Consider the following 14,502-nt stretch of genomic DNA (forward strand, 5'->3'; position numbering starts at 1 on the left):
CAAGGATAAAAAGTTGGGCGAGTTGGTACAGTGACATGATCTTGGATTGTAGCGCGAAGTGGCATGGACACAGACTAGAAGCAGACAGGATGAGCGCTAACTCTCAACTAAATTTTTGCAAGCTAGTCTCTTATCAAGTATACCTGTAGGCATTGCGACCATTGTGCTCCCAAGATGCATGAGGCATTAGTCATTGCAGAGTTGTAAGGACATGACAATCCTAGGATGATTATGTTCTTGAGGCTTTTTTTCCCCACTTTCCATCTTTTGAAACGTGTATACTTTAGTCATGAATACAAAAATGCTACAACTGGCGTGTGATAAGTTTTGCATCTTATTTCCTAGCAGCTCATTGAAACAAGCCACGATGACAAATTTAAATGCTGTTACCTCATCAGACATTCAAATTTCTTAAACACAAACAAAACCAGATAGGCATTAGAGTGAGCATCACTTAAATACATTACACTGGTTTAAAGTTATTGCGCCACTTTGTGCCAGGTAAAAACGTTAGAAACATCAAAAATGTTAAGATTCTACGGCCAACCGTGAAAACTAAATAAAAAAAATCATTCAGCTTTCTTAAACGGGTACAGGAGCTTTACAACTAGCCGTCTTGGTGATGGACATGCAGATAGATGAGCAGCCATTCCACTGAGACGAGAATGTTGAGGGCTTCGCATGGAAGTCTGTGAGACACTGCACAGTAGTTCTTGGTCCACATGAAGGAGGTTGCTTGCATACACTTCTGGGCCACCATACTGAATGCATGGTGTTACCGGAACTTTTTCCCCCTGCATTGTGGTAAAAAAGCATGGTTAAGTTTATACGATATTTAATATGCAAAAAAAAGAGGTGAGACATGCAGACAGGACACGAGAGTAGAGAAGTGAACACGAACGCGAAAAACATGAAATATTTCATTAAATCGTTTTATTAGATAAAATTTTTATACTATGTGTCATTCATTATGAGGGTTCATAACCGCAACACATTTAATATATAAGCAGGTAGAATTATCAGCTTGGTCAGTTTGTACAAGCTCGTTTGAGGCAAGAAATCGAGTTTCACAAACACAACCTCAACATTCTTGATTGAAAAAGGAACACTTCACATGACATGCAATCCTGTGAGTGGAAATTGCACAGTTCAAGAAAAACAAATTAAAACTCACAGACCGATCCTGAAAAAGGAATAAGCACCTGCTACTGCAAAAAGCGAATTAATTAATAGGTTTTAGTAGCACAAGGGCATCTTTGGCCAATTAGCGCCAAGCCTATACTGCAAAAAATAAACTTAGTGCATCTTTACAAAGCAAATATATAAAGATGACTAATGCCTCTCTGCACTACAGTTGCTTTGCTCTAGTGTGAAGTCATTTTAATGCATGCACACGTACATACACATGCTACACCCAAGTGTAACAGCTGCAGAATTAAAATTGGGCATCAACAAAGTCGCAACCTTTAACCATTGATCCCAAGCTGTACTAGTGACTGGAGGTGGTACCAATATCGCCAATGACGAGTTGCACTCTTTCTGCCGGATGTTATGCTGCTCGTATTGTCAAAGATGAGTTACAGTCGGCATTGAGGGAAAGCTGCCCTCAAGAGCAGCTCTTATTTTTGTGTTATTTCTAACCAGACACCAATGAAGTAATATATTTTCAGAATGAGAATGACACCGAAAAATTGAGTACGTAAAAAATTTGGTGCATTTTTCCGGAATTAACTTGGGGGTTAACGGCTAAAGCGGCAATCCAGACACTAGAACAAGTTTTGACATGTTTGTTACCAGTGAATGCTAGAAAATATGTTGGCATTCTGTAGTTTTGTCCAACAATGCAAAATGCATTCTTAATAACTGAGGAAATAAATGGAAAAGTATCATGAAGTATATTTCGTGAATGTAACGCAGAATCACTCAACTTCTGTTACTATATAATCTCCACTAGATTAACCTGCACTTTCTGAACTAGTTCAGGAGGTGCTGAATTTCACTCCTCATTCCACCAGTTCAACGTGGCAGCACCTGCACGTTGTGATTCGTTTTACTTAGTGCAGGCTTTGTACAGGGCGAGTTCACAGCATTCCCTGCACTTGGCCGAAAGGTAGTGCATGTTTACGCAGCAGGTGTGGTGCCGCTTCTGCACGAGTGAGGCGCAGAAATCAGAGTTTCATACAATAATTACTAGAGGGAACTCTGACGTTAGTGTCCACAGGAGATCAAACAAGAACGGCTGTAGCAGCATGGAAATTATGGGAAGTACATGGATTTGCCTAAACTTCATCTGTTTGGCTTCAAACGGCTTTGTGACTTTGTAAACTAGTCATTCTCAACAATATACTGTGTAATAAATAAATAAACATGAAAATCGTCCGACGACAGGATTCAGACACAGGAACTCTAGAACAGAAGCCTGATATTGAAACCATTAAGCCACGGAGGCATGTAACGACAAGCGAGTGCAACGCCCTGATGAATTTATCGCGGGCATACCAGTGCCTTGAGACGCTTGGCGCCCTTCGATTTGGCTACCTGGACAAGCTCAATTGTTGCAAATAATAGCAATTGTGCGTGTTGACGCCGTCTTCTGCACCTCGAAGAGTATAGACTGCGCTGAAATTTACGACAATGAGATTTATATAGCGTATAATATACGAAGCCACAAGAACGTCTGAATTCACAAGCACGATTATCCGACAAATCCATGTGCTTCCTATCATTCCCATGGTGGTACGACTGCAGCGCCAGAGTTCCCTCTAGTAATTACTGTAAGAAACTCTATGGCAGAAATAACCGAAGTGCCTCGCATTTTGTTCTGGAGTAATAAACTAAGTTTTGCTGGTCCCATAAATCTTACTGGTTATTAATTCCAAGTTTTAGTGCAGTCACATGTCTAGTAACCAATTGTGGTATTTTGCATAAACATTGCAAAGCCAACTGTGGTGAATGTTCACCCTGGTAAATTGTTTATGATGGAGTAGCATAGACTACTGAAGCAATCTCTGGAAGGCAAGTCAAGTAATTTTCTTATTAGCAGCCTCTAAACAGCATTCGAGCTTATGACACATGCACCTCAGATATGCAAATATTTCCTTGACTCAGCAAGAAGCGATGCTTCAAGTTCCACGAGGCTACCTCTATCAAAGCAGTATTGGTGCTCTCTAAAAACAATGCCAATGCATATTATCCAAATATTTTTCAGGGGCAACAGTTATGCCTGAAATCATGCTAGATTAGTTTTTTTAAGCACATGCTCATACCATGTTAGAAGTGCTTCTTAAAATCCTCCTATTTATTAGACTAGTCATATATCTGTACACAAAGGCTACTAATTAGGTCCCATGCTATATCATCTTAACAAAAACTTCACTTAGCAATACACATGCTATGATAAGATTTGAGACCACATTGAGATACTGAACAAGGTGGATTCATTACTTTTAAAATGAAGCTCCTGTTCTTCCAAAGGAGAAGAAAGGATACTGAGGGTCAAAATTTTTCTGAATCACAGCTGGAAGATGCCAGGGAAGGCACGTGGAAACTTATTTGTAATTTTCTATTTAAATGTAGAAATGATAAAGGGAAATGAAAATGGTAAAAAAACAACCAGGCATGGGGGGAGAACGAACCTACAGCCTTTGCATTAGGCATGCGATGCACTAACCACTGTGCCACCGAGGCAGCATTCAACCGTCCACAATGGCCCCTCAGATTGTCGACGCTCGAACACGGCCGTAGTACCACAGTGGTTAGTATATCACATGTGTAATGTGAAGGTTATGGGTCCGTTCTTCACCCACAGGTGGATATCTTTTAATCCACTTTCGCTTACCCAGAATTTATCATTTCTATACTTCATATAAAAAAAACTTAACACATGTTCCTGTATGCTTTCCTTGGCCTCATTATCTGCTGGCTTCTTCCAGTTCTGTTACTTCCAACACTTATACATATTCTATGATGATGTGTAGTGTTTTATGGCGCAAGGGCCAGGTTTGGCCAAAGAGCGCCATGACAAATGGTAGTGTTAACGATGTATTATGGAAGATGTGACTTGGCTGTATAGTGGCCTAAAAAATAGTCGCTGTAAAGTGCGTAAAATCTTCGTGCTATAAAATTATGGCGATGATTAATGACGAAGACCGTGAAGATTAAAATCCATCGTAAAAGAATGATGCATTGTTTAAAATATGCGAGACGTTAAATTGCTTACAGCACTACAGCCTCGCCAGAGCCCTTGAACCACAAGGGCCTAGAGGCATGTGCTTATTCAAAATAATTATCGCAGCGACATCCTCAAAAGAGAGGAAGCGCTACGAACGTGTGGGGCTAATAACATGCAACACAACATCTTTCAAAAAACCTAAGACGGCGTTGGTGTCAAAGAGTGGTTCTGGACCAAGTAACATAACAGGATGAAGGGGGATGCGCTGCCGGTATGCTAAGAGAAAATGTTTTTTTCTTTCGAGTTCGGCTTCCCGACACTCCAGTAGGACGTGGAGGACGGTCAGCTTCTCCCCGCATCTACCACAGGTTGGAGGCTCGTTTCCCGTGAGTAAAAAGTTATGTGTGCCAAAAGTGTGTCCTATTCTTAGGCGGCAGAATAGCACATCTGTCCGGCGGCATTTTGTTACAAGAGGCCAGAAACCTAATTGTGGCTTTATTACATGTAGTTTATTATTGATTTCTTCGTCCCACATGCGTTGCCAGTGGCTTCGTAGTTTCCTTCTTAAGAGAGGCTTCAGGTCTGTAACAGGGACCGAAGCAGTAGGATTAACTGCATGCAATGAGATTGATGTGGCCATCTGGTCGGCTAGAACGTTTCCCTCGATACCCCTATGTCCAGGCACCCAGCACATGATAACATGTTGGTTGGACATATATGCTTTGCACAGTGCGGAGTAGAGCTCATTAAATACTGGATTTTTGTGATTACAGAAAGACATCAAGGCCTTCACAACACTGAGGGAGTCCGTATATATAATTGATTTCTGGAGTTGTGATTTAATTATATGCTTTACGGCCGACAGCAGTGCGTAGGCCTCAGCCGTAAAGATACTAGTTTCCGGGTGCAGTACGTCGGATTCCGAGAAGGATGGACCGACGGCTGCATAGGACACCCCGTCGCGTGACTTCGATGCGTCTGTGTAGAACTCCGTGCAGGAGTATTTGTGCTGGAGTTCCCGGAAATGCATCTTGATTTCAATCTCTGGAGCATGCTTTGTGACTACCACGATCGATATATCACATTGTATGAGCTGCCACTCCCAAGGAGGTAGCAGCTTGGCTGGACGCATTAGGCGAAGCTCGAGGAGGGGAACGTGCATTTCTTCGCTAAGCTCCCTCACACGCAGCGAGAAAGGCTGTCTTACGGACGGACGATTGCGAAAGAGTGTAGCGCATGTCATGTCATTAATGGTATTATAACAGGGATGTTGGGGGTTTGAGTGGACTTTCAGAAAATATGTATGGCTGATGTATGTTCTCTGCAGATGAAGTGACCACTCATTTGATTCTACATATAGACTTTGTATGGGACTCGTTCTGAAAGCGCCAGTGGCCAGTCGGATTCCTAGATGGTGGACCGGGTCTAGCATCCTTAGTGCGCTTGGGGCGGCAGAGTGGTAAATCACGGCGCCATAGTCTAGTCGTGATCGAATGAGGCTTTTATAGAGGTTCATTAAGCACTTCCTGTAACTACCCCACGTAGTCTGGGATAGAAGTTTGATTAGGTTCATTGTTTTTAGACACTTTTCTTTGAGATGTTTAATGTGGGGGACGAAGGTGAGTCTGTAGTCAAGTATGACACCTAGAAATTTGTGTTCTTTGTTTACAGGTATCTGTTGTCCACGCAGTTCTATGCAAGGATCCGGGATAAGTCCTCTCTTTCTTGTAAAAAGAACACAAGAGCTTTTGTTCAGATTGATCTTAAACCCATTCTTGTCTGCCCACATTGACACTTTGTTCAGGCCATGCTGTACCTGTCTCTCGCACACTGCGAGGTTACAAGATTTGAAGGCAATTTGAATGTCGTCCACGTAGACAGAGTAAAAGATGGCGGGTGGTAGTGAAGCACGAAGCGTATTCATCTTCACGATAAATAGCGTGCAGCTGATCACGCCTCCTTGGGGTACACCCGTTTCTTGCGTAAAAGGACGTGAGAGTGCATTGCCGACTTTTACCCGGAAGGTACGATTTGACAGATAGCTTTTTATTATATTGAACATATTACCGTGGATGCCCATTTCTGACAAGTCTCTTAAGATTCCGTAACGCCACGTCGTATCGTACGCCTTCTCCATATCGAGGAATATGGATAAGAAGAATTGTTTGTGTACAAATGCGTCCCGGATATTTGCTTCTACACGTACAAGGTGGTCAGTTGTGGAGCGTCCTTCTCGGAAGCCGCACTGATAAGGATCAAGAATTTTGCTCTGTTCAAGGAAAAAGATGAGTCGCCGATTTATCATTTTTTCGAACACCTTACAAAGGCAACTTGTGAGGGCTATCGGGCGGTAACTTGCCACTGAGGAAGGGTCTTTGCCTTGTTTCAAAACAGGGACTACAATGGCTTCCTTCCACGCGGTTGGAAGGTACCCTGCATCCCAGATGGTGTTGAAAAGTGTGAGTAGTGTAAGTTGGGTGTCTTTATGTAAGTTTTTGATCATTTCATACATGATTCTGTCAGATCCCGGGGCAGAGCTCTTGCATGCGCTCAAGGCAGCTCTCAACTCGGCAATGCTAAAAGGACAATTGTATGGTTCATTCTGTTGACATTTTCTCATGAGTGGCTTACATTCTTCTATTTGTTTATATTTCAGAAAGGATTGCGAGTAATGGTTGGCACTTGACACGCTCTCAAAGTGCTCCCCAAGTGAGTCCGCCTGATCTTGTAGGGTATCGCCTTCTGTGTTTACCAAAGGGAGTGCATGTGCTTGTCGCCCTCTTATCCTATTGACCCTGTTCCAGGCTTTCGCCTCATCTCTGAACGAGTTAATACTTGATAGAAACTTCTGCCAACTTTCTCGTCTGGCCTGTCGGCGGGTTCGCCTGCCTTCGGATTTTACTTTTTTAAAGTTGACTAGATTTTCTGCAGTGGGAGAAGCGCGTAGCAACCCCCACGCCCTGTTCTGTTTTTTACGAGCGATCCTACAATCGTCGTTTTACCATGGGACACGCCGTTTGCAGGCCAAGCCTTTTACTTCTGATATGCATTTATATGCGACATCTATTATGAATGCTGTAAAAAACTCGACTGCAGCGTCAATTTCTAATGAAGACAGGTCAGCCCATGAGACACTAGTTAGAGATCGAAATTTCTCCCAATCAGCTGTCTCAATCTTCCACCTAGGAGCGTATGGTGGATATTCGTTTTCTTTATATGATCTTAGCAGTATAGGGAAGTGGTCGCTACCGTAAGGGTTGTCGGTAACTTCCCATTCAAGTTCAGGCAGTACAGACGGGGAGACTATACTGAGATCTATTGACGAAAAGGATCGGTTTGCAAGAGAGTAATATGTGGGCTCTTTTTTATTGAGAAGGCACGCTCCAGAAGAGAAAAGGAACAGTTCAACAAGGCGACCTCGCGCATCTATACGAGAGTCGCCCCACAGGGAGCTGTGCGCATTGAAATCGCCAAGAACAGCATAAGGTTCTGGCAATTGATCGATCAAGGAGTGAAATTCATGTTTGTTCAGTTGGTAATGCGGGGGTATGTAAAGGGAGCAAATGGTGATGAGTTTGTTTAGTAGGACAACTCGAACCGCCACTGCTTCAAGGGGCGTTTGTAGCTGTAAAGGTTGACATGCAATACTTCTATGAGTAAGAATCGCAACACCACCCGATGATGCGACGGCATCCTCGCGATCTTTGCGAAACGTAAGATACGTACGGAGAAAGTTTGTGTGTTTAGATTTTAAGTGAGTTTCCTGTAAACACAGCACTTTTGGATTATGTTTGTGGATAAGTTCTTGCAAATCATCAAGGTTTCTAAGGAGACCTCTGATGTTCCATTGGATGATTTGTGTATCCATGTTTAAGGTGAATTGGTGCTGTGTTTACGGAGACGGAGTGGATGCCTTATATTACAGAGCCCTTTCGAGGCCCTGTAATAGGTGTTTTGTTCTTTCTGAAGCGTTCGAGCGATTCTCGACGCTCCTTAGGGGTTTGGTGCGCCTTGGGGTCAGGTGTAGTGTCCATTGCCTCGTGTGAGGCGCCGGACAAGCGCTCTTGCGAGCGAGAGGTTTTCAGAGGGAGTCCCGCCTTGGAGGGCAAGACCCCTGCGCCCACCAGCCCGGAGGTCGATGGGGTTCCCTGAGGGATTTGACTGCGCTGGACGTTGCCAGCGCTGGAAGCGGCCTCGGAGGTTGGGGCAGCCTCGGCTGCACCCACCTTTGGGGTGGATAGTCCCTTCTCCTCGGTTGACGGAGCAGCGCTAGCTGCAACCGCCGCGGGGGCAGATGGCGTAACTGCCGACTCACTGCCTGTGGGTCTGACAGCCGCCGGAGGCCGTTGCGACGCTGCCCCCTTACGCGCCACATCGGCAAAGCTGCTCTTAGACAGGTATGACACCCGCCTACGTGCCTCCTTGAAAGATATATTTTCTTTGACTTTGATTGTCACAATCTCTTTTTCTCTTTTCCAGGACGGGCAGGCGCGCGAGTATGCGGCGTGCTCGCCATCACAGTTGACACAATGTGGAGTCTTCTGGCATGTTTCGGAGGAATGTTCAGTGTCACTACACTTGGCACATGTCAGCCGGCCTCGACAGTTCTGTGAACTGTGGCCGAACCTTTGGCACTTAAAGCATCTGAGAGGATTTGGCACGTATGGCCTAACACGAAGTTTGATATAACCGGCCTCGATGGACTCGGGGAGGACACTTGAACCGAACGTGAGTATCAGGTGTTTTGTGTTGATCTCTTTACCGTCTCGCCTGATCTTAATTCGCTTAACATTTATTACATTCTGTTCACTAAAGCCCTCCAAGAGTTCAGCTTCAGTGAGGTCTAGCATGTCATCGTCCGAGACAACGCCGCGGGTGGTGTTCATGGTACGGTGCGGAGTTACTGTTTTTTGGGTTTCGCCAAAAGAGACGAGTTTCGGCAGTTTCTCGTACTGCTTCTTATCGTGGAGCTCCAAGAGAAGATCACCACTTGTCATTCTCGACGCCTTATATCCTGTTCCAAAAACTTCAGTTAAAGACTTCGAAACAAGGAACGGTGAGATGTTACGCACTAGTTTGTCTGGGTTTTCTGAGTGGATCACATGATATCTAGGAAAGTTCTGGACTTGTCGTCCGAAAAACTGAAAGAGATCTTCGGTGCGCCCTCGTTTGTGAGGGCGATCAGGGAGTTTAGGAAAAGCGTTTTCCATGAGTACAGTAGGGTTTTCGGCCGCGATGCCGACCACCCACCATGGAGCCCAACAGGGGGACGTGACAGGAGTTCCTGCTAGAGAAACCCTGCCAACGCCAGCCGTACATCGCTGCTATAACCAAATACAGCATAACCAAGGCTGGCTAGCTACACAAGGTTAACCCTTGCCACCGGGAAACTAGGAAGTGAGGAGAAGTAATGAGAAGACAGGAAAGATGAAAAAGACGAGAGAGAAAGACGAAGATTGGAGAGGAGGACAGGAAAAGGCGACTGCCGATTTCCCCCGGGTGGGTCAGTCCGGGGGTGCCGTCTACGTGAAGCCGAGGCCAAAGGGGTGTGTTGCCGCCGCCGAGGGGCCGTAAAGGTCCAAACACCCGGCATTGGCTCAACCCCCAGGATCCCCTTTTCCCCGGACACGGCTAAGCCGCGCACGGCTACACGCGGGAGGGTCCAACCCTCGTGTGCTCGGGTCCGTGGTGTCGCAACACACCAAACGCCTGCTTGCGCAGACGCCCCTGCGGGGTATACATACTCTAATCTGGTAAGTAAACAGTTCTGCATGATGCTGGAATACAATATAAACATTATTGCATGGCCGTGTAATGTAGAATGCCTTAGATTGCCCAGGCAAGGTGTATTTATGTCAATCTGAAAAAAAAACCATTTCCACTCTAGGCAGAAATGCTGTGTACTGCTGTGTGCAACAGGGTTTAACGAAAACAACTTGTTCAGAAATAAAGCCACCAAACAACGAGGAAACATGAAAACTAGATGAAAATTTGTGCAGTTGCATGTTAAAAATTTAGCACAGCAACAGATAAACACATAATGAAGGAAGCGCGAGGATGGTTCATTTTGGACACACGAGGCAATATACTTGAAAGATGCATATGAGCTTACACGTGGAGAAATATTGTTTATGTAGTAGCTAAACTACGAACAGGCCTAGAACACACTGATACAAGGTGTCGAGCATGTCAATCTTATCATGCCCTTAAGTCAAAGAAACATGGCTGTTTCTCATGATTCGCTACACATGGCTGGCTTACACAACTTAGCCACTTCTATATATGCCTTGTAATTACCAGGTGGTCTGTATAACACATGCAAGCTTTAAATATGTACAACTGCAACGTAGCTGGACAGCACCAAGGTAATGTCGTTTGCCATCGTTTTGAGGAAGTGAAACCAATTCTTGCATTTTTCGTAATTAGGTAATTAGTTAACAACGATTACTTAACTGCTCAAATATTATATTCAAAGCAAAAGTGTCAGTGCGAAAATTGTAGAGCACCCTGAAAAATTCCCAATCCAGCTTTCTACTGCTCAATAGGTGCAACAAATGTTTCTTTCAAGCTTGAAAGAAGCCAGTGAACACATGCAAGTGCCGTGCAACTAACCGCTCGTGCACCTGAACACCATTTGGCTCCTCCTTTCATGATTGAAAAAAAACTTTTTGAAAAGAATATTTTAGAAATTGATTAATTATTGACTATGTTTTAGGCAAAATGCATGAAATAGTGTGACTGCCACCTCCATTTTCGGCGACATGAATTGACTCCGTTTTCATGTCCAAATCCAGCTATACATGGTGCGTGTTTTGAGCTCGTTCTGTAATTTAGGCTGGTTTTGACTAATTGAAGCTTCGCACTTTAATAATGGAGTCAGGTTAAAAAGAAATTGGTACATAAACAGTCGCTGTCAGTACTCCATACTCCTTTAACTTAGTGCAAAGTGCTTGTGAGCCAAGAAGTTGGTAGTTCTAAGCAGTATTTCTCATTTTGACCTAGTGTTATAGCCCACTTACTATGATGCCATGCTGCTCAGTCATGCTGGTCCCAGCTTCAATCTAGGCCATGACAGCTGCCCTCCAATGAGGGTAAAATGCAATAACGCTTATGCACTTATATTCAGGTTTACATTAAAGAAGGCCAGGTTCCCAAAACTTCAGGCTGTGACTTTGGTATGTAAAAGCCCATAATTTAATTTTAAAATCTAAAGCTGCTTTATTAGGAGCAGGGGCATCATTTTGAGCTTTTACTGCACTGCCATGGTACCAAGAAGCTCTAAGTAAATAAAACAATTTCATAGACAATGTACATATCTTGCAAACATTTACAAACACTTCTCTGCATGCACCTCTGTTGCTGTTATATTTAGATCCGTATGCCAAGGCGGGTTATGATGTTAGAACTTGTTTCAAACTTGTTTTTTTACCGCTTTAAAGTTGTTGGTTACCTTGCATCTCATTGTGTGTCGAACGCACATTTCAGTGCATCAATTTGTTCAGAAAGTGAACTCCTCTTTATTTATTTGTGCATGCGAAAAGGGTTCAGAAGAACTGCTTTCTGAAGGTCTGTATAAGAACAAAGAACAATTCTATGTAGGCTGCACAAAGAGAAAGGATTGGTTTGTAAATATGTTATTTAGTTCTTAAAAAAAGAGGCAGCTGTCAGTATTCTGTTCCAAAGTAAAAATTGGCCCTACCTGGCTCTGCTTCAGTTTCCGATGTTGATGGTCCATTCGGGGGCACTCAACTGATAGGCTGCACTTTGGCGATGTCGGGTGTGCTGTCACCAGGCCCAAGGTCGATCGACAGCCTCACCAAAAGTCGAGTCCAAACGCTATAAAAGAAATATCTCATCATTTTGCTATCAGTTTTGTCATCTTGCGTGTTTCACACACGGCCGTCAGTGGAATATTTCGTCACTTGGATACTGAAAGAAATTCAAGCATTTTCTGGCAGCCAAGCTGATGATGATGATGTGTGGTGTTTTATGGCGCAAGGGCCACGTTTGGCCAAAGAGGGCCATGACAAGTGGTAATGTTGACGATGTATTATGGAAGATGTAAGTTGGCTGTAAACTGGCCTAAAAATTGTCGCTGTAAAGTGCGTAAAATCTACGTGCTATAAAATTATGGCGATGACTAATGACAAATAGTATGAACATTAAAATCCATCGTGGAAGAATGATGCAAAATAGAAAATATATAGGATGGTAAAATTACTTGGAGCACTGCTGCCTCGCCAGAGCCCTTGAAACACAAGGGCCTAGAGGCATGTGCTATACGAAAGAGCTATCACAGCAGCATCCTCTGAAGAGAGGACGGCAGCCAAGCTGAATACACAGTAAATGGAGAACATTAAAGAGCAAATGCAGTTGTCACATTAGATTGATCAAGTACAGCAGAAATGGAAAATAAATCAGTGATACTCTGTTGGCTTTGAATGCAAGAAACGTAAAAACAGGAACTTGCAGCCACGCCACATTGAATTTCCCGCGTTTGCTACACCTCACAAGTTTGGCATCGTCCGGTACTCGGGGATAGTAACCGCTTAAAATCAAGATGAACGAGCGTCGGCATAAATTAACAGGATACTTAACCAGGCAATATTGGCGCATAAAACAACTCACGTAGCGAAGCTACTGTCAATTACCCGATGACGCATCTGCGGGCGAATTCAAAAAGGAAAGAGTTTCACTTGTTTCACGCCTACTAAGCTAAGACAGAATTCGAGTTTCTTACCAAACTATACTGGATATTTACGCTCCGAATAAAACGCTGGAAATTTTGTTACGTCACATTGCATACGTATGAAAGTGAGGAAATTGCTTTTGTTGTATTCTGCCCAGACGGCATGCAGCAGCTACCTCTCATGCAACAAAAGCATGAAAGTGGTACTCGTGACACCGAAAACAAGCATATACAGCGCCAACGTTACGCCCCTTGGAGTTGGAACTAAGCACGATCAAGCCAGTTAGTTTTCTAGCTTTCATAACGCCATGAACACGACCAAACATCGAGCGAAACAACTCTCTGCTCTCGAAAATTATTACCGCTTCCATTTATATACTTATCGCTGCCACAAGCAAAAGTCAATGGGCTAGCTGTCCACAAGCCGCAGATTAGACTGACAGCAACATATTACGGTAACGTAAAACAATTTCCACGCTAACTTAGCAGCCGCGGTGTGCTCTAAATGCCAAAGTTCTCGTTTGCCGCTCGAAATTCACACCATGATGACGGGCACTGCATCTTTCACATGAAATATTGCACGCTTTGCGCCGGAGCTCAATAGGAGGGCGAAACGCATTTGCACGTACCTGAAATCCGCATGCCGGAAACCCGTCGACGCTTCCGAGAACAGGGCGCACAGCCATACACCCGTACGGCGGCTTGACTTGGACGTGAGGCACTTCTACCAAACATTTCACATGCGACATGCTTCACACCGATTGCGCGAACACCAAAAAATGACGCAGGCCGCATTGCGACGCCGAGCAGACGTGCATCCACCGATGAGCTGCGTGCGCGGATAGCAGAGAACAAAGCCATACAAAACGTTAGGCGCGAGAAGATGGCGGCTCTCGTTGCGGAGACGAAGCGAACGAAGCAATGACGCGCGAATGAATGTTGCCAACTGTTGGTTCCGCGTTATGCCGGCGGTGGTGGCTTTAGTGGCGTGTGTTGCGGCTGTCTAATTTTTTATTTCTTTTTCCCAAACAGTATAATTAAGATCAGTTATTTGTTTGAATTTTTAACTGTGTCATTTGGCATTATCTTTGTCTTTTTATGCTATTAAGCGGCCAATTAGGGCCTCCCAGGTTCGCGCGCGCCAGCTGCGCGCGCAAATCTCAGAGGCCATAAGACAACTCGTTAGGAGATGCCGTTCTTGTCGTTAACGTTTCATCATCGTTTCTTCAACTGAGATAGGTAGTGTCCCTTTTCCCGGGGTTGGGAGGGGGCGATCAAGACGGCATCGCTCCGCGGGGCGCCGAGGAGTGGGTTGGTGTTGGTTCTTATCGCGAAATTCGCGAACCCTGCGATTTTTTTTATAACGTAAGCATTTCTATACTTCTCCAACAAGAAAAAACATCCGTCCGTCAGTCCGTACCACACGATATGTTTCAAAATAGAACCCGCAACAGCGAGTGAATTCACCTTCGTGCTAGCTCTCGCTTCAACGCGACCGAAGCGGCGAGAACACTGCGCTCACAAAGCTCTCAGCTCATGCCGCACTATGCGCTTTTCGCAGAACACTTTCAAGATAGCTGTACGCGCGTCTGTTTTCAAAGCGAAGTAAACGGTGCGAACACAGCGCGGGAAGGTTTCAGCA

At 44.5% G+C, this 14,502-nt stretch overlaps 1 long non-coding RNA gene across 1 annotated transcript; it reads right to left on the bottom strand.

Annotated features, from left to right (window-relative positions):
• Positions 1 to 20: 20 nt before the first annotated feature.
• On the bottom strand, positions 21 to 14,273 carry LOC135918069 (uncharacterized). The gene is made up of 3 exons (XR_010569538.2): positions 13,490 to 14,273; positions 11,871 to 12,007; positions 21 to 794 (listed from the first exon to the last, which is right to left on the bottom strand). It is a non-coding gene; the product is annotated as an uncharacterized lncRNA (long non-coding RNA).
• Between the last annotated feature and the right edge of the window lie 229 nt (positions 14,274 to 14,502).

The sequence above is a fragment of the Dermacentor albipictus genome, unplaced genomic scaffold (assembly GCF_038994185.2).
Source record: "Dermacentor albipictus isolate Rhodes 1998 colony unplaced genomic scaffold, USDA_Dalb.pri_finalv2 scaffold_528, whole genome shotgun sequence".
In the NCBI taxonomy this organism is placed as follows: domain Eukaryota; kingdom Metazoa; phylum Arthropoda; class Arachnida; order Ixodida; family Ixodidae; genus Dermacentor; species Dermacentor albipictus.